This window comes from Protopterus annectens, chromosome 12.part0 (genome assembly GCF_019279795.1).
Source record: "Protopterus annectens isolate FY-2018-M chromosome 12.part0, PAN1.0, whole genome shotgun sequence".
In the NCBI taxonomy this organism is placed as follows: domain Eukaryota; kingdom Metazoa; phylum Chordata; order Ceratodontiformes; family Protopteridae; genus Protopterus; species Protopterus annectens.
Window position 1 is genome coordinate 1,332,316,839 of NC_056746.1, and position 21,801 is coordinate 1,332,338,639.

Consider the following 21,801-nt stretch of genomic DNA (forward strand, 5'->3'; position numbering starts at 1 on the left):
CTATATGTATCCAAGTCCTTATGGCATGTATGGAATGTATGGAGACAGCACAATGGTATCTCAAACACTGTCATAGAAATAATGCCAGTAATTCAAAAATAATTTTTCAATGCATAAACAAGATTTGGGGACTCAAGGGTCTCCCCTTCAGGTACTGTGGCTGAGGCTTAGTCAGCCTGTGAAACCATTAGATTTAAAAGACAGATTTCTTGGGAGCTCCAGGCTCGGAAATTGCAGATGGAGAATACAAGTATCACAAGTGAGGCTAGGCCACTCACATACATGGAATGAGGAGACAAGAGCTGTCTGGTGCCAGATAATAAGCTCTCAAGGAGTTACTTCTCAAGGGCAGGTATGTCCTACAACAGGAGACAATACAACTGTCATGTGGTACATCAACAAGCAAGGGGAACACATTCTTACAGGGCAACTGTTTTGTGGCACAGGAAGGCAAGGAGACTGCAGCTAAGAGAACCCTAAACAGTTCAGGGCAAGCTTTTTCCGAGACTTACTTAACTCCCCAGCAGATGTCTAGCATCAATGTTAACCATGGTGTCACTGGATCCACTGACTTCAAAAAATTGACAGTGTCATGGGGAACTCCAGACATAGATCTGTTCACTTCTCCTCTAAATCACCCAAAAAAACAAACAGCTCTGGTTCTCAGTATTGCACAATCATGGAAGGGCCCCTCCTCAACTACCAGCTGCTCCATGTGTATGCTTTTCCTCCCTTCACTCAGCAGCTTGGCCCCTCCTCCTCTGTTTCTTCTCAGACAAGAATTAAAGGCAGTATAACAAGTAAAATAATGATTTTTTGATAGGGTCTGGCACTTTCTACGACTCATCTGTTCCACTACTACGAGATCTGTAAGCTCAATGTCCGCAATTTTTACCTCTGATTCCTCATGTGGTGTCTTTCAGATTCCATTCACTCTTTTGTCAAGCTTCCATGGCTTTTATCTCAGAAGGATGCAGCTCTGCTCAACTAACTCTATCAGTCTTACCAAGTTTCATTGAAGATTATCATCTTTGAAACAAGCAAAGAATGGGAAAAAACGGAAGCTTTAATGAGATTGGTATGCAAGTTTTTTCAAAGAATTTGAGCCTAATTTGAGTGTGGCCTTCCAGTTTTTCAATTGGAAATGAAAGAAGAATTTGTTATTATTCCTTCTGCATTTTTAGTTTTCATGCTGCATTCATTTCCACCTGTGATTGGACAATATTTTGTCCATCTTTTCCAAGAAGCTTTTCTCTGCAGCAATCCCAGAGGGGTCTATGACTCCTGCTTACCTTTGAGCTTCCTACTCCTGCTTGACTTCTCAATTTTGGGCATTGAGCCTTTTGGCTACTGCTGAATTGAAATAATTGAAGGCTGAATTGAGTGCTTATGCTCTGACTTACTCTTAACTGTTTTTGGTTGGTTCTATCTGGCTATTGGAAGACTTGCAGGCCCTTCCTTGCTTTCTGTTGGCTATTATTTTCCATAAGGATAGGTCTGATTTACGCACTTCTGCCTCCAGGGTGCCAATTTCTTCAGTCCATAAGGAACTTTTTAGGCCTTCTTTTAAACCGCACTATAAATTTAAGGTGGGTAAAGGATTTCCACTTTGCCAACAAACACATTTTTCTTTGTTTTATGTTTATTTAGCAAGCCTAGGTCAAAACTTGCAGTTTTTTACAGTTTAGGCTTTCTCAGTGCATTACAAGCATGGGCAAGCCTGAATACAAATTTCTGTGCGTAGCAGTTGCATTGCATTTTTATTGATTTCAGTTAGGCCATTGCAGGCAGGGAGAGAATGTCTAAGATTCTAGGTCATTTGGCTAGGCTGATTTCACTTTTTGTTATTCCCACCTTTGCAAAGGATATTTTGGAAGCAGCTACTTGGAGTTTGCTCCAGGCTCTCTCCAAGAAGCGCATACTTTCTTCCTCTTTTTGCTACCATCAGGGGCCACAGCTGGCTGGCTTTGGTTGCTGGGGCAGCTATTAGCTGTTTTATGATTTGCCAGCCTCCCTGATCATACTTTCTCCAACCATCTACCTAGGGATATGTTCAATCAGCCGTGTAAATAAAAGTACAGTTTACACCTCCTTGTACCTTGGGATTATGTATTATCCCGGTGATCCCCATTTCCCCATTTTCCAATCCCATTTACTTGTGTGCCTGGGGTGGGAATATTAGGTGAGGTTTTTAAGCTTTTATTTTGTGCTTTATTGTCCTTATTTTGGCGGTATTTTTTTACCTTGTCTTTTAGGTCTTCTGGTTACTGGGGGCAAGAAAAAGTGTATATTGACCGACGCCGGGATATGATATTAGTATTCCTGACCATACCCTGATCAGTCTGACACCAGGGGCAGCCGGATATCTGGGATATTACGGCCGTCAGCATGACTGATACCTCCGACTGGAGGACGGCTGCAGCAATGGGATGAGTTACGCCAGCAATATACCTGGTATACAAAACGACTTTATATTAAATGGGAATGAATGCAGCAGTCGCTTCTGACACACTAAATTTCTGGAATGTCTACTACAAAGCATCAAAGCCAAGATGCTCAAAAACCAATTCCTAAAGCCAGGGACTTGGGCACCTTGTAGGCATGCACTGCCATTCACACTCAGACTTAACTACATGTTTGGTTGTGGTGTGGCAGCCATGCTGCATGTTCAGTTCTGGTGTGACAGCCATGCCAAATGTTCGGTTGTGGTGTGGCAGCCATGCAGCATGTTCGGTTGTGGCGTGGCAGCCATGTGGTATGCTCAGTTGTGGTGTGCCAGCCATGCCAAATGTTTGGTTGTGGTGTGGCAGCTAAGTGGCATGTTCGGTTTTGGTATGGTAGCCATGCCGCATGTTCAGTTCTGGTGTGGCAGCCATGCCAAATGTTTGGTTGCAGTGTGGCAGCCATGCAGCATGTTCAGTTGTAGTGTGGCAGCCATGTGGCATGCTCAGTTGTGGTGTGCCAGCAATGCCAAATGTTCGGTTGTGGTGTGGCAGCCATGTGGCATATTCAGTTGTGGTGTGGCATCCATGCAGCATGTTCAGTTGTGGTGTGGCAGCCAAGCAGCATGTTTGGTTGTGGTGTGGCAGCTATGCGGCATGTTCGGTGGTGGTGTGGCAGCCACGTGGCATGTTCAGTGGTGGTGTGGCAGCCATGTGGCATGTTTGGGTGTGATGTGATAGCCATGTATCACCTCATTTAAGCTTAGTATGGAGCTCCACTGCACATCATAAAGGTCAGGGGATAACATCTGAGTTCTTGGGGTCACAGCAGCATTAATGTTGTCAGAGTCCCCAGGAAAGTTCATGAGGTCAGCAAACAAACAGGATAACTAAAGGTGTCAGTGACCAAACAACATCAAAGGACCTGCTACGACTGTTGAATAGGCACCATAGGGATGGAATGGTCCAAAGGGACTTCAGGCAAAGAGTTGGCTGCCAATCTACAAAGACAGAGGAAGCAGCAGCCCAGGCAAGTATACCAGCACTGACCATAATGATACAACTAGAACTGATGTCAAGAGAAGGTTCATGGAGCAGAATGGATACTTGAGTGATTTCTGTAATAGGTTCACAGCAGGTAGATCCTGTCAAAGTAGTCTAATCTAGTTCCATGACTGTGTAACCCATCAGGCACACAGTGGCAACATTGTCAATGGGATCTCTCTAGATTTCAAAGCCTTCAGTTTGTTACAACACTGGAGGATCCCTGTAGAGATGAATGTAGTAGAAGTGGGTAAAAACCTCTGTAGATGAGGCAGGAAGAGGTTGAACAACAAAGAGCAGAGTTCACATCTCTTAAAGTGTGAAGGCATGAAAAACAAATTCACGAGACTTCGGACTGCTTGAACTCAAACAGGACATTGAAATACTGGATCAACCTGGTTGTAAAGGTGGTACCATATGGTCAGCAAGTCTGAAGAAGGACTGATGGTGACTGGAAGCATGATTTCAAATATCAAACGCCATTATATTGCATTACACTTATCTGATGGAAGAAACATACAATAAGCTCTTCTAGTTTGCCCTGTAATTGCACTTTACAGCCTTAAATAGGTGTCTTATGTTTTACCCTTTCATCACTTTTCCCCTTATCCTCCTGAATACCTCTGTGGATTCCCTCTCCACTAACAATTCCACTAGCTCTTCCTATGTTCCCACAGCTCACCTCAAGAAAAAAAGTGCTTTCAGAGGTCAAGAATGCTGTTAGCAAGTACAATTTATCTTTGCCCCCTCTTCTACCTCTATACTTACTGTTCACAATGATGCATTCATGTCTCCCTGACATGATTTTGTGTACCTGTATCACTGTGCTCCAGTTCTTCCATCACCTAGTGAGAAGATCTCCAACTCACCTAGTATGGTCTTGCTTCCATGCTACAGATCTGGGGGATTTCCCCCATTCTTCTTCTTCCAGTAGCCTAATATACTGCTTCTTGAACGGCCTAAGAATTGCACAATGTTTTCAACATACATTGTGTAAGAAAGACTTGTTGGAGTGGGCCTGTTGCCTCTTTGCTTAAAGTTTATTCCTCTTCTGTTTTCTGATGACTGCCTTCTCTGTTTCTCTCACTCTTTCTCCTGTTGGTCCATTTCAGAAGTGGTCAGCATTCCCACATTTTGTTCTTGCCCTGTCATGTACTCCTGTTAGCTGTTGCTTTAGACCAAGATGGCTATAGTCAACCTGCAGTATTTTGTATTTTCAGTAAACCTCAATATTGACCTTTCTACTCACTTGTACAGCCTTTACTAATCCTTTGCTAGTCTCTTCCCAATTACTGATGCATATTTCTTTATATCATCAGCAGAGAGGTTAAACATGTTCTCTGTACTACAAGACATAGGTTATAGGTTCATAGGTTAGTACTAGGCTAACTACCCTTGTGGGCCATTTCAAGCCTTGCCAATTACCCCATGTGAGAATATAACCTTGCACCTTGTGTCTGTAAGATAAACATCTTAACCATTATGCCATCCTCCACCATTTTCTGAGACAAACATACTGAAGAGTATTGGACCCAGGATTGATTCCCCTGCTTACTCTAGTAGTCCTGTCCCACTCTGTCCTACTCTACTTTAGTCTTGGTCCAAGCACAAATAATTCCAATTTTCCTAACACTCACCTGTGCAGGACCAGTTCAAAGGACATGTGGTAGAGTTCAAACAATACATCTACCAGAATTCTCCTCTCAAGTCTGGCTGTAAACCAATCATAAAGCTGGAAGAGATTTAACTGAGAGATCCCTCTGACCATGAACCCATGTTGTTTGCTGTCCTGGAGATTACTTCCTATTCAGAAAGCATCCAGCCTTCCCCTCAGGATTCTCTGCATGATTTTCCCTGTCAATACTGCTAGGATAATAGGCCTGCAGTTACACTGATTTTTTTATCTTAACCTTTCTCAATACAGGGATGCTACACCTGTCTGACAGTTTTCACTGGTCAGTGATCTGCTGAAAGTCTGTCTTTATCTTCATCAATGTAGATTTAAAGCGCTGCTTCAGGAAACTGACACATGACTGGGGAGTCAGCCTAAAACTTCACAACCCAAGTTCTAATTATAGAAAACCTAAACCATCACATTAAAAGAGTAATGGTAAAGTCAAACCACACCCTGAGGGGTAGACCCCAATGAACGAAATGCGGCAGTGTTTTACCACCCTTAGCTGAAGCACTTTGTGCAGTTATGGAGGCCTTATAAGGAAGGGGATACTGCAAAGCCGGAGAAGGTACAGAAAAAAGTTACAGATGGTAAAGGGAATGGGGTGTCACATAACAAGGTAGGGTAATGGAGCTCAGCATGTTTCTACTGGAATCAGAAGTTGGGAGGCATGAGGTCTGTTTCTAAGGCACTATAGACTAAATGTAAGAGGATTACACAAGAAAGGGAGGAAGAATGTGTCAGGAAGAAGGGGGAATGGGAAAAAAATCAGGAAACAGAGTTTAATCTTTATATGGTCGAATCATTCACCAAACTAGGTAATAGAAGACAAAATAGTTGCAGCCCAGAAGGTGAAGACAGAATCTTCTTCAAGCTAACTGCAAAACCTGGGCAGATCAAATTCACAGTCTCCTCTTTCCATTGGCAATTTTATTAAATGTAGTACAAATATTTTGTCCACTGCAAAATTAATAAAGCAAAATGGTCCCTATCATGGAACAGTGAGAAAATGGGTCTCTTATGGATTAATATGCTCAAGGGTATCCTAAAGGATTAAAATCCATGAGATTTAATTTAGTTATCACTATCACTGGATTTGCATTAGATCTAGTAAAATCGGGAAGTCTTGCTTCATAATCAGCCATTTCCAGACAAAACCTGAATCTGCCCATGTACTTATAATGGGAATTTATTCTTCACTGTAGCCATAAATACATCTGAACAAAGGCCAGAAACAGTGCTAATACAGCAGTGCCAACTACTACACAAACCTGAAACAAAAAAATATCAAAAGGTAATAACCTGCTCTGGAACGAACTCTACTTTAACCAACAAGCCTTTGATAACGACATGGTTATCTGTAGCCTGTGGCAGAATATATCCGTTATGTAATTGCGCTGATGTGGATGGAGTGCAGGTGGAGGAGCTTCAGACATCAACACAGACATGGAGAACCACATGTAATGGATCAGTTTATTTACACAGTTAACAACATATTGAATTTGAAACATGTATTTAGTCCTCATTTAATTAAAAACATAACCTTCATAGCTGGATTCTTCTCAAAGATACTACATATAAAATATGCCACCATGCCATATAGCTCAGAGAGAAAAAGTTAAGATGCCTGTGATATAAATTACACTTTACTCTACCTGAATTATTTTTGCATATATGTGGGCTAGAGGTGTGCGAATATTTCAGTACCTGAGCATCTTAATTATACAATATCAGTGCTACCTGCATACTGGCTCAGGTCTCTTTATTCACATGTTGTGATGTCATATTCCCATGCTGTGATGTCACATTCACATGTGTGATGCCACATTCACATGTGATGTCATATTCACATGCAGAACCAGATTGATCGCCAGCATTGTTTGACCAAATCCATGTTCATCTGCCTTAACACTGCTAACTTTTGTAACTATCCCACACCGGCTGGAATTTCTTCATTTTATTCCTCCAAAGGTTTGACTGCACATTTTCTGCCATTTACAGTTAATACTGGATGTGTCATATTTGTTTATCAGAACATCTGAATTCATCTACCTCATAATGTCACTGGGGTATCTCCAGAGATTTAATGGATTACTTTTTAAGTACAGTAACCATGTTCAGCCACACATTACTTTACATTTTTAAGGAGTCCATTTTTTTCCAGACAAGTAAAACCATGAAAATGACTACTCGGTTACTAAAGGCTGCCCTGGTTATTTTGGTACTGGCCTTAGACAACAACCTACATAAGGAGGATGTCTAGCAAACACTTGTCTGAATGGATTGAGCTGCAAAGGTTTGATTCTCACAACTCTATTTCCATACTGTGTAGTCACAAAGACGTCACTTAACTTCTTTATGGCTTAGTATGCAAGATATAGAAACTACAGTTATTTTTTTTCTCCTGAATAAAAGTTGTCAAATAAAAACACTTTAAAATTTGCTTTATGTTTCTAACATTGTGTTTCTGCTTGATATATTCAGAAAATGAATTCCGGGGAGAGCTTCTGAATCAGAGGTGGACCAGTGGAGAGAAGGTGAGCAGCTGTGAAACAACCAAAGGCCTACACAGTGCACAGATCAAGGTAAGTTGTGCTTTTGTCATTCCCCATGTGGTTCCTACAAATTACCTCTGACACATTCAGACTGCATAAAGCATACCTAAATCAATTACTGCTCATCAGAATTCCCTGTGTAGATGGCCACAAAGAGATTTATGATGGTACACTGCAAATATACTGAACAAACAAGATGGAAGCTAGTGCCAATATATTTTTTGGTCATCACTTAAAAATTGTATTTGCCACCTTGTATTCTAAGTTTCTGAAAAATCCTAAAGGACTACAGTCAATAATTCCATTCATCTCACACTTCGTATTGTTCAGAAAATACATGGCAAAGCAAAATGTTGTTTTCATGTATTTTGTGTAGTATTTGTTCCTCATTTGGGGCCTTTGTGGTCACATTGATTTTGGATTTGTCCAGAATTCTTAAGCAAGGAAGTTGAGAGGTATGATATATCCATATAAATTATGTATAGTCTCTTCAAACATTGTTTGGTTACCAGAGTGAAATACTTTGACAATTCATTTATGACGCGTATGACTGACTGCAGTTTTGTTTGATGTAGTTGTCAAAATGATAACATTCAATTGCAGAAGGTAAGGCACGTGCATCTTTTGAAATATTAATGCCAAAAGTTTTGGATATATAATAGTTTTGGCATAAGGGGGGGGGGGGGTGGGAGTGCTTGCATATGTGTGTGTGCGTGTGTGTGCGTGCGTGCGTGTGTGTGTGTGTGTGTGTGTGTGTGTGTGTGTGTGTGTGACACACACACACACACACACACACACACACACACACATATACATACATATACATGTTAGTAACAATGTGTTCTTGATACTTGAAAATTTGCACTTCACATTGTAGAGAGAAACCAAAATATGCAAGAGCAAAAGTAATGCGAACAGGAAACCATTGCATGACAGAATATAATTAAAATATTAAAAAGATAATAATAATAATAATACATTCTGTAAATAGTAGGAAACTACACCATAGGGTTGTACTAGTAAAGGTAGAAGAAATGCATACTACACATCTGTGTACAGAAATACAGGAGAGCTAGTATGACACAGGCAGTCTAAGTTAATAAAGGATAGCGTATAGCTGTCATAACACAAACAAGCAATCTTGGATTGTAAGTTGTTGACAGACACGGGACTTGACAGAACCAGATGTGTAAATGAATGAGTATTCTGGGACTACTATCCTTATCCATGTGAGGGTCTTTAATGGCCAGCTCCATACATGCACCATCTCCTCCTGTATGTTTGTGGAGGTGACACAGGTGTTAGTCTTTTGACACTGTGCCCTCCATTTACATACTCTCATCTCATCTTCACTTGTTTCTTCCCTGGTCCCACCCTGACATCTAAGTCCCAACAACAACAAAGGGAATTAGTTCTTCAGCCAATTATCCAGAATGTCTTCATTACTGTCCCAAACTTGGTGATAATCCAAGGAAAACTGAGGAAAAAAAGATGGAAAGAAATTTTTGGTGGATGGAGATAAGCATAAAAAATAAAGACCCGTATATCTTTTGCTGTTTTGCCATTTGAAACTGTGATCACTACACTCTGCTAGGACTTGCCAAAATACCAGTTGGTGATGTCTAACTACTGATGTGGGGTATTTTAGGTCAAACTTAGCTTTTCTGGGGTAACTTGCTTCTATCTGGTAGCAATCTACGTTATATTATACCCCTCTCATCAGAAAGGAAATGCATGAAGGGTGGCAAATATTTATTTCAAATAAACATTACACCATACCTCAACTCCCTTTCCCAGTGAAACCTCTATTTCTGGCTCCATTCAGAAGGAACTTCAGATTTTATTTCAGAATAATTATTTTATCTTATTTCTTCTTAAATGCATAAGTCATATTTCCCTTTCTTAGGCTACAGATGGCGGGTGCTCCAATTTCAGGGGAAAGCGTCAGTGGTAGATTTCTTTAAGAAGTATGCAACGTCTTAGAAAATGTATCTCTGGACAGCCATCATTGTCTTTATCACTTTTATCAAGCAAGAAAATGGGGACATCCTCTTTTGAAATGTCTCTCTGATCATTCACTCCTCTCTTCCAAATGAGAGTAACTGATATTACATTTAAACCTTGCACACAGTTAAAGTATGGGAAAGGTACTTCCTCTAATACTGTTTCAGCATTGTTGTACATCTGCAAAAAGTATTACTTTTATTAGTGTGATGGGTACTGTAGCCTATTTCAGCATTTCCACTTCTTGGTTTAATGCAACCCATATTCTGTAATTGTAATTATGTTTATTAATTCATTTATTCATTTGTTAGCCAGGTGGATGCATTGGTCTAATGACCCTTTTCAATCATAAGAAGAGCTACTGGCAAAGAACATAAACACAATTATCAATAGTTTTTATCAAACAAACCAGTTGTAACATCATAAAAGACATCTTGCACATAGAGAGCATCAGATATGCAGAAATATGTACACACAGACACGTGTATATAGTGAACAAAGACATGAATCACGTGCATAAAATATAAATTGATGGAGTTTTCATCTTTAACACTGTGATGGTCATGAAATAGTGAAGAATATACAAAAGAGATGATAACATTATACCATTCCATTGCATGATATATTATAAGTAGGTTATATAATTGCAGATATGAAGTGACAGTGGGAGCAGTGGAGTGGCATTATGTGCCTACACTTGGCTATGCAAACATAGCATGACATATCAGAATTCCCAACTGCAATCAAATTCTAGTAGTAGAACAGCCACTTTGAGTCATAATTGCTTACGTTTTTACTTAGTTAATTAGGTAGATAGTCTCTTACTTACAGTAAAATAGGCTCACTAAAAAATTAGACATTACAAAATACTTTCAAGACCATCAGGCAGAAAACCCAAGCACCACTTTAGCATATTTCAACAATATTGGCAGAGTCAAGTGAGTAGTAAGCAAACACATTTTACAGCAATGATACAGAGCACAAACTGTCACAAATGTCTAGTGGTCCTGTTTGTGGCTATCAGTCACTAGTCTACTGTATAAAAAGCATGAGAACTGATATACCAGCTGAACTTATATGCATTTCTACACATTTTCAATTATCATTTTTCGGAAACAAAATATGGTGTAATTATGTCACGCCATTTTACCTTCTGCTTAGTGGAGTATAAAACCAGAGGACTCATCAATAAAGTAATATGACTTTATCTGGGCCCTTTCATATTCACAATATCACTGTATACAGACTCAGTCTCCACTTTTCTGCTTCATCCATATATCACTGCACATTTCACAATTTCACACAGGGTCCATAATTTGAAATGTTTTCTACCAGTAATCACGATCCATATTTTACTAAACCAAAGTGCTTTCAGCATCCACTGTACCTATCTGTTCATTGTATGCTTGCAGAACTGTTTCACTGTCTGTCTATCTCTCTGACATCTGTCTTGTCCATCCATCATCCATCTGCCTGTATGTATGTTTATCAGCCAGTTATCACCTTCACTCTCTTCAATGGCATTCGGCCGTCGAGGTCACATGCTCCTGAATGCAAATGAAATATTCATGCTGACCTCTGGGGAAATTTAAACATGACCCCTAGCTGATAATTTGCATATAGCTGCCTGAATGTTGTGCATTAACCCTCCCCCCTTATCCTATACTGGGCTGTTTGATCTACAAAGAAAGGCAGAAGTGTGTAAGAGAACATTGTTCAAAAGACAGAAGTTATTAGAGAAAAAATGAGCAAGTGTCACGGCAAAACACTTGATCTGTCTTTTTTCTCTGGATGAGCAAAGCCACTGTCCTTGCTTTGTGCAGAAAACAAAGTAAAAGCTTGATCTTAGACAAGTAATTGAAATAGGATGGAGAAAGCTTTCCTTTCGTCAAGAGTAAAGGGGTTTCATATTCATTTTTCTCTGAAGATTTTTTTTTCTTAGCAAAGGCTTTTAAGCCATTCCTTTATAGAGTCTAGAATTCCATTTGTAATAAAATGAATAATCTTAAAAAAAAAGATGCCGTCGATATGATGTGCTTGAATAGCAGCTCAACATTTTTATTGACATGCCTCAAAAGTATTAAGATGCGGTCAGGAAATCAGCCATCCTTTTCACGGAAACAGCTCATCTCATCAGACTACTGTTTTGCTGGTCAGTAAGGTGCTAACCAAATGAATGATGCAGGCAGTCTGACCAGTCAGGGGTTAAGGGGACTAACTCCTGTCTCCACATCCTAACAAAAAGGGATTTGACCACAGCCCTACCTTTACAAACTATTGTTACATAACTTCCTTGATTAGGTTAGAAACTAAAAATCATTCAAAGGCAATACTGTCATTTTCAGCTATATTTGCAGATTAACTGACATTGTTTATTTTGTTAACTGGATAAGTGAACTTAATCTTTATGGCTCATTTTCAGCCATCACTCTGGTCATAATGCAGGTGTCAATGCAACATATATAACTGAGAGTAACTAATGGGGAGGTGGAAGGAGAATAGACCTCTACCCAGACATGTGGGCATGTGGGGAACATAAATAGTCCACACCAGGATCAAGCAGTAGGCCAGCACTGAAAGCAAGACCCTAACGCTTGAAGGCAACTTTAAATACGGAGCTTATCTGTTACAGTGTGTGTGTGTGTGTGTGTGTGTGTGTGTGTGTGTGTGTGTGTGTGTGTGTGTGTGTGTGTGTGTGTGCGTTTGTGTGTCTGTCTCATTATATATCCATCTATATACATACATGTATACTGTATATGTATATAAAATTCTCTTACTGCATTGAAAAAATATTTTGGTCAGACTGATTTTGATGTGGAACATAATGTCAAAGTGTGGTTCCATCAGGTGTAGGTGCAATGCAATTGTGGTAGCGTTGATACCGGAGGTTTTACATTAACCTCAAAATTGTGTGATCCCTGAGATAGCATGCTTAGAGGTATGGAGGTGTGTCCACCTGCAAAATGATTGCTTTTTTTTTACCCTTTGTAATTTTTAGGGATCAGGTACCCTTATGCATTGAGAGTGCCTTAGTAGGGATACAAGAACTTCTTATCTCTGTAAATAACCTGAAGGGCAGCACATTGCAGTCTGTTGAACTGTTGATTGATGGTGCCACATTCACTGAACCTGGTGATATAATGAACTTGTTAGTGGACAAATTCACTCCCAACTTTACCTCTATCATCCGCACCCATCCCCCCAAGAAATACCTTCACAAATAACCCCTCCAACTCTAACTAGGGAGCATGTACTGGCTGCACTCACTAAAGCCAAGAACACAGAATTGATGGGCCCCCCAAAACATCCCAGGATGCTTCCTGAACAGTCTAAAATAATGACTTATCAGGACCCCGGTAGTGTTAAAACAGGCTTTGTACCTTGAGAATGGAGGACAGCAATGGTCATCCCCCTTCATAAGAGAGAACCTTTGACAGATCTTGGAAACTCCAGACCCATTAGTCTGACCAGTCTTATGTGCAAAGCCATGGAAAGAATTATCACGAAATTATCATTAAGGACATAAGAGACCTACAGCCACTAAATCCATCCAAGTGTGACTTTGTCAAAGGAAGATCATGCTTACTGAACCTGGTGGACTTCTTTGATAAGGTCACTAAGACAATGGATGAGGGGAAATTGGTTCAAACTGCCCAACTAGATCTGGCTAAAGCACATGATACAATACCCCACTCAGGCATTATCAACAAGCTCATGAACTAGGTATAAACCACTTTGTAACACACTGGACAGCTAGCTGGCTCAGGGATAGAACCCAAAAGGTTAAGATTGATAAGGCTACCTTCACAGAGAGACCAATCACCAGCGGAGTTCATCAGTGCTGGACCTGCTGCTCACTGGCATCTATTTCTCAGAGATTGAATCCAATGTAAAAGGCAAATAGCTGACCAAGTCTGCACATGATTGTAAACTGAAAGCAGTCATTAAATCCCCTACAGATAAGAACACCCCTCAAGTAGGGCTAACAGAGACAAACGCTTGATGCCAAAGCCATGGCTTAAAACTCAATGCCAAGAAATTCATTGTAAATACCTTTTGGGAGGCCAGCCACCCCAGGTAACTACATCATCAATAAAATACCCCTAAAAGCTGAATCACTAGTCAGGGATCTGGGATCTTACGTGTCAAAAGTAGTAAACAAATCCTTCTGTGTTTCTCAACTTATATGTAAGGGCATGGCATCTAGGTGCAGAAAGGTCATTGTACTACTGTACTCAGCCCTAATCAGACTCATCAGAGAGTATAATGCCCCCTTTGGTATGTACCTGACCAGAGGCATACAGGAATATTTTCTTATGGTCAGTGATAACCCTCTTTTGAGTGTTGGTACTGGTTTTAATTATCTTCATAGAGATATACCTTCAACTAACCAAGAACAGTCTGAATTTCTTAAACCATTAGCATAGTAAGAATTCAGTAAGGTACATCACTAAATATAACAGACACACTTCATTGATTAAATCACTGATACATAAAAATTGGGCTATTTTACAATCTAACCCTGAAATAAAGAACACTATAGGCGACTGAGTTTTTTTGTTTTTAAGAGAGAAAGAAATTTGAAACGGTAACTGTGTTACAAAGATTTAGCACTTGGCACATTGCATATTTCTAAGCTAAGCAAAAAAGGTACTATTCCATGTTACAACTGTGTTGTTATAATAATAAGATTAATGTGGATACTACTTTTATATACCCTATTATTAAACAAACATTTATTTTTACTGCCTCCACTACATGCTCTACAGATAAAATTGTGTATCCTACTAATTGTGTTAAAAGCAATCAGTTTTACATTGGTAAGACCAACCAAAATTAAATGAAAGGATAAGGCCCAATTTATCTGAAATAAGAAGAGGGGATGGATAATAATGTCCAAAGTAGACATATTGTCTCTATGGGAAAGGACCATAAGTTTAAGTTTAGAGTCATTCAGAGGATATACACTAATTAGGGAGTGATCTGATTACCAAAATGGAAAGAGCTGAATATAGATGGATTCATTTCTTTAGGGATGATATGCCACCAGGACTTAATGTCAAGAACAGCTTTAAACCCATTTTGAAACTTGAGGGGGGAATACTTTTGATTTAGTTTTACTTTTATCATTTTTCTGATTTTTTTTATGTAATTATTTCTTTCTGGAGTAATTGCTAATGTTTTAAATATAGTATTTTAAGTGTTTTTAAATTGTCATGTGACATGTATAACATTTTTGATATGCTGGCTTTTAGTATAAATTAACTTGTGTCAGAAAAGCTGTGTGTATTTAGCACTGAAAAAGAGTTGTCTTTAATTTGAAAGCTTTGCTGTCTTAAAATGTTTTATCTCCTTCTTCTATTAAATCTGTTCCGACGGTTGAGTCTCTTCTTGTGTTTTTCGTGGATTATTGTACCACTGTACTCAGCCCTAATCATACTCATTAGAGTATAACGCCACCTTTGGTATGTACCTGACCAGATGCGTACAGGAACACTAATGTCCACAAAGGTTCCTTACAAAAAGAATACAGCGAGTAAACAAAATGTCCTGCACTGATCACCTCAAAGCACTGCACCTTTAATCTACATCATACAAACTACTGAGATGAGATCTTTACCCGGTGTACAAGCCATCTGTGGACCCTGTTTTGATGAACCTTTTGCATATCTGCAAAACAAACATCAGAACTACTAGATGAAAAGACCTAAATGTTGCTTGCAACATAAATAGGACACATCGTCGGGATAGATGTGTCTCAGAGAATTCCCATTCTCTGGAATAGGCTCCCTATCTATGTGAAGCAGAGTTCCTCCCTATTCATATTTAAGTGCAGCTTGGAACAATGGATGTGTAACTGGAAATTCACAACAGAAAAAAGAACAATATAGAGGTTAACTCAGCTGTGAATATGCTAAACAAGTCTAAAAACATACTTCAGGCTCAAAAAATGTTAAAAAAAAACTTTAATATACATGCAAAGCTTTCAAACAGTTATCCGTACAGCATTTTATGTGGGCAAGTACAACCAAAAATTAAAAGACCATATCATTGAACATCGATCAGAGATACAGAGAAATGTCTGTTTGAATGCTTAACTAATCATATATCTGAATATGGCTCAAGTCATTATTTTAAATTTAGAGTTATTGAAGCTATTGTTAAGGGCCCTAGAGATGGTAATACAAATAATATATTGGAAGTTAGGGAGTATTATAACTGGATCCTAAGGCTAAATGCAGACAAGCAACCAAGGATTAGCACAGCTGTTAGCATAAAGCTAATTTTAGTTCAAAAACAAATGCAATATAGATAATTGTGTGATTTAAATAATATTTGATTTTAAATATTGTTGTTAAGGGTTAAAGGTGTTTTTACATTGCATTGAGCTTTATGTATATTTATTATATAATTATGATATTTATTTATATTATTTAATATAAATGTAATTAACTCTAAATTGATTAATTGTTATCTTTATATGATTGTTTCACATGAGCTCTTGAGTTCTTTTAAAATGTGAGTTGCTGATTATTTGTTGAATTTGCACTGAGGAAGAGCTATGCCTGAAAGCTTTGTGTGCATATTAAACTTTATTTTTAATGTTTCTTGAGCCTGATATTTTTGTAATTGGAAATTCACCCCTGGTCTGGGACCTATGTCTCTAATTGACAGAGGCAGACAGTAAATCTCCTCTATATAAATCAAATTTGTGGGTCACATTTGGGTTGCATGGTTAGGCTTAAAAGGCCCTAGTGATCGTTAGCTTAACATACACATGTGAATCTATGAACCTATGAAAGTATTTTGCAAGATTCAGCACCATGTTAATTATGTCATATCTATGAATTCTATTTTTAACTGAGTAGCAAAACTTTGCCACAGTGCGCAGACCATTTTGTTTTGTTCTAGCAGACTTTTATAAATACTGCTCAACACATTGATTTAGGGTACTTGATAATATTTTTTATGGAAGTTACAAGTGCACATGTCCACTTGTTTATGTCAAGACACTTACCCACCCTTGGAGTGATCTTTATTGTTTATTTTTAATGTATTGTTTACTTTGATGGACATTACTGTGTATGTGAGAGGGTGGGATTTTTTTTCCTTAAAATATGAGTCTGGTTGAGTCTTATTTCTCCATTTAGCACTACATAGAAAATGGCGACTGCAACATTTCCACTAGGTACAGCTGCAGCAAATTTTAAATGTTTTCTTTGGTTTGGATTCAGACTTCTTATAGCTGATGCTTGACTTAAACAAGCATTGCACAAGCGAACAACCGGTTGCTTTTCACTTCTATAAATATAAATCATCTTTGTTTGTATATTCATTAATGAACTCTATTTTAAATCATTTTCAGTTGATAACACTGGAGTGGAATGTTGATTCATCAAGACTATTTTAGGTTCAGCCTGGGCTAAACAAACTACAAAACAAAAATGTCATGATAATCCAGTAAAACACAATGTAGTAGTACATCATAAACATTTCCCACTTAATATAATCTGCAATGGTTAGCACACAATTAGTACAATAACACAGAGCAGCAGTGCACTAAACACTATCTATGAAATATAATCTGCAATGATTAGGGATTTTATTAGTACAATAACACAGAGCAGCAGTGCACTAAACATTATCTGTGAAATATAATCTGCAAAGAATAGGACAAAAATGGTACAATAAAACTGGCACTGCACTAAATATTAATTATCTGCAATAGTTAGGGGTTAATTAGTACAATAACACAGAGCAGCAGTGCACTAAACACTATCTATGAAATATAATCTGCAATGATTAGGGATTTTATTAGTACAATAACACAGAGCAGCAGTGCACTAAACATTATCTATGAAATATAATCTGCAAAGAATAGGACACAAATGGTACAATAAAACTGGCACTGCACTAAATATTAATTATCTGCAATAGTTAGGGGTTAATTAGTACAATAACACAGAGCAGCAGTGCACTAAACACTATCTATGAAATATAATCTGCAATGATTAGGGATTTTATTAGTACAATAACACAGAGCAGCAGTGCACTAAACATTATCTATGAAATATAATCTGCAATGAATAGGACACAAATGATACAATAAGACAGTGTGGCACTGCACTAAATATTAATTATCTGCAATGGTTAGGGGTTAATTAGTACAATAACACAAAGCGGCTAGATATTAAGTAATACTTATGTTATCTTATCTGAAATGGTTAAGGGACAATTAGTGTCTTAAGCATTACTTGAAGATAATCTGCAATAGCAAACAATCAGTACAATAACACAGTGTAGCACTGCAACAGTATTACATATTTAATATAATCTGTGACAAATCAGAAGCAATCAGTACAATAACACAGCATAGACGTACACTAAATATTACCAATGTAATACAATCCGAAATGGTTAAGAAACGATTAGTACAATAAAAGTCACTTGGCCTCCATGGAGATAATAATTATTATTATTATATATATTATTATATATTATTTATTATATATATTATTATATATTATTTATTATATATATTATAAATATATCCATATAAATAATGGAAAGCATGTCACTCTGTATGTGTTGCAGTCCAACGGCTGAGTTCCACTATGCAGAACTCTGTACTCCCAGTGTAATTCTTGAATATCCTGTGTTATGCAGCTGTCTAGCACACTCGCCAGGTTTCCATGGCACCTGGCATATCCCAGCATAAGTTGGTGAGAGGCCAGGTGCTGAGGATGGGCCATGAGGCAGAGATGGCCTCCCCCCCTGAAACCAAGGAATAGCTGCAAAGGGCAGTTAACAGAAACAGGGCCAGTGAGCTGCTGATGCTGTAATGTCCGTCCAACTGTTATAATACTGCCAAGTGAATTTGGTGCTAGTCCTCCACAGCACCTATGCTCAACAAATCTGTTTAATGGTAACTGGACTGCAAAAAAGTAACATTTTTTCATCTCATTCTGTTACATAATTAAACAGAAAATGTTACAAGTGATGTATCCAAAACAATATACAAGCAAAATGGTGCAAAGAGGTTTGATAACATTGCTTAACATAAAGCATCAGATCTAATAAAATGAAGGTTACTCCAAGACCACCAACCTGACCTTTGCATCCCCTCATCTACACCAAGGGCAGAGTATGTATTCCAGTAGAAATTGTTAGATTTATGGATAAATGGATAAAAGTTATTATATTCTAGGAGAAAAAAAAAACTTGCAAAATACAGCACAAAGGCTGCATGCAGGTTGCTGCTATTCTAAAGGTTATTAGAAATGTATTCTATAACATGTGAGTTACACTGAGAAAGCCTTGGTCACACAATGTAATTAGAATGATGCCTGTATGGTATACAAATTTTTGTGTAAGACATGGACATTTCATTTCAATGCTTTATTGTTTACAGAGGTGTTCTAATGTTGGATCATGTTTCAGGTGCTTTATCTTAGGAATGAGGGAGCATAATTGTATTGTAGCCTTTTGTTCAAGTAAGCCTTATTATACTTAGGCACTTAAACATTTCCTGCCTAAATTATAAAGGCCTCCTAGACAAAGATTTAATATACAAGACACTCATCTCAACAACATGTAAACAACCTGCACAGACATTGCGGAAAACACAGCTACAAAAGCAGGGCCACTCAAATGGTAGTCTGAAGTCCTTAAAGTAGCACAGCTGAAACAATATACCTGCTAACATCTTGGCTGCAGGTGACTTCATAGTCAGACACACAGATGGACCATTCACTGGGATAGGAAAACACAGAGTGACACCTAGCTGCCTCTCAGGTGTCCGGATAGGTACTGTCACTAAGGCCCTCAAGTCTCTTCATCCCTGGTGTACATGAAATGGTCATTGTGCATGTGATATTGAATGACTTGATACGTACCTCTTAGATCATATGATGTAGAACATGATGGGGCTGTTAGAATATTCATCTGAAATCGATGTAACACTGTTCTTGAGCAGTATCTTACCACAAACAAGAATGTGATGGAGCTTGTGGCGCCCGTGCCCTGGCCCAGCAATCAAGGAGCCTCAATCCTCACCACTAACACCAGTGAGGGGTGTCTCATATAGGAGGAAAGGATAACAAATACACACAGTAAAGTGCAATTTCCCTTAAGAGCACACAGAGGTCACAGTCAGTCTGGGGCTGGTTGCTCCCTTGCTCTCCAGGTCCCCAATAAGACTCCCCACTGGCACAGCTATAGGGTCCAGATCTCAGCCTAGTGGGCAAGCTAAATCCTCCAAGATTTTTGATGTTATATATCTGTTAATGTAATGAACTTTTAGGTCACTAGATGGCAGCAAAGTATTGTTTTTATATGCATTCTCTTTATGTTTTAATTTAATATGTTTCAACATATATGCAACATATATGCAAATGTATATTTATATTTGAATACAGAATTTTATTAAATGTTTATGATTGTGTATAAATAAGGATTATTAGTTTTTAATAAAATAATATGTAGGGACATTTTTATAGTAATTTTAAGCAGTTTAAGCACTATATTCAAAAGCAAGTTCTTGGTTGTGTTAAGCAGGTTAAAAAGCTTAATGAATTGATTTATTGTCCTAATTGCTTTATTGGTGAAGTGGTTTTTGTATAAAATGGGAGGGAGTTGTGTTTGTAACCATTCTGATGAAGTCTTGGATGAAAACGTACTGAGAACTGTTTTCAGCGTTATTTTTTACTGGTTGTGCTGTGTTATTAAAGAAGTTTGTGGGCAAGCAGCAGCTATCTGAGTGCTTTTTTCTTTTGAATTGCTTTATTTTTTTTTATACAAGTCTAAGAAAAACCCACATATAGAGCAAGACAGTGCTGTTGAGTTGGATGGTCAAGACAAAAATGCTTAATGCTGTCTGATTCTCTCTGTTTTTAAAGTCACATTCCTGGTTCCCATTACATCATTCTTCACACTTCCCTGGGTTTCCAGGCCAACAGGCTACATTCTTTAGTAAGTTCACACCAGGTCAGGAAGCAAAGCCATTAAGGACATTTATGCATGCAAATTCTGGCCATTAACTCTGGCCTTAAAACAATAGCAAGAATTTCTTCATCTAGATTAGCCGAAGCCATGTTTACATCTAAGAGTCACAACATGCTTTACTTGGTCAGCAGAGTGCACTGTTGTTACATTTTTTTCAGTCCCACATGTAACACTATTTTTACCATTTAAGACAACAAGCCTGTGGTTTACATTAATATGTACAGATGACAAAATTATCTCCAAAATTCTATCTGGTTAGGCTGGCAGCCTTCACCTATCTTCACCCAATCTTCATGGAACTGTTAGAATATTCATCTGAAATCGATGTGGCACTCTTTTTGACCAGTATCCTACCACCAACAAGAATGGAGCCACAATACAAACCAAAAATAATTGACTTCAATTAAATGACTTAGCTATTGGTGTAATGCTAAGGGCATCCAATATTTATCAGTCGTGGAAGAAATGATTGACAACCTTGGCTGCTTTGCTAGGGATGGCCTGCACCTCTCTCCTCCTAGTGTCCATATTTTGCCTTTGTTAGGCAATGTCACTCTCCTTAAATTACCTATAAAGCTGATTAAAATAAAAAAAATGTAAAGGTAGCACTATTCAATGCTAGAAAACTAAATAAGAAGTTGCTGTCCTTACAGGCATTTCTAACTCTTGAAAACATAGCTATCTGCATAGTTACTGAAACATGATTTCTAAACAGTGATAGCTCCCCCAAGGTGCAGGGTCTCAATTCCTACCACTCTCTCAGACTCAACATGGAAAATGATGGTGATATTGGAGAGAAGCCATTTCACCTCTGGATGCTTACACCAGAGCAATGACCATGACACCAGAGCAATGACCTTGACACCAGAGCAATGACCTTGACACCAGAGCAACAACCTTGAACTTATCTTTGTTCTTTTCACAATAAACAGAACTTTATACCATATCATAGCCAACTACCATATCCACTTCATGTGCCCTGCAGCCCATGAGGTGTATCTATACAAACTGACATCCCTCCATATCATGTCTAATACTAAGTATCTTGGGAGACTTCAACTATCTCTATGCTAAACAT

At 38.4% G+C, this 21,801-nt stretch overlaps 1 protein-coding gene across 4 annotated transcripts in view; it reads left to right on the forward strand.

Moving 5' to 3' along the window:
* Positions 1 to 21,801, forward strand: part of MYT1 (myelin transcription factor 1) — a 410,503-nt gene that overhangs the window by 103,949 nt on the left and 284,753 nt on the right. For all 4 annotated transcript variants that reach the window (XM_044090391.1, XM_044090390.1, XM_044090389.1 and 1 more), the window contains exon 2: positions 7,645 to 7,745. The gene's annotated coding sequence lies outside the window, so the exon portion shown is untranslated. The remainder of the gene's footprint in view (positions 1 to 7,644; positions 7,746 to 21,801) is intronic.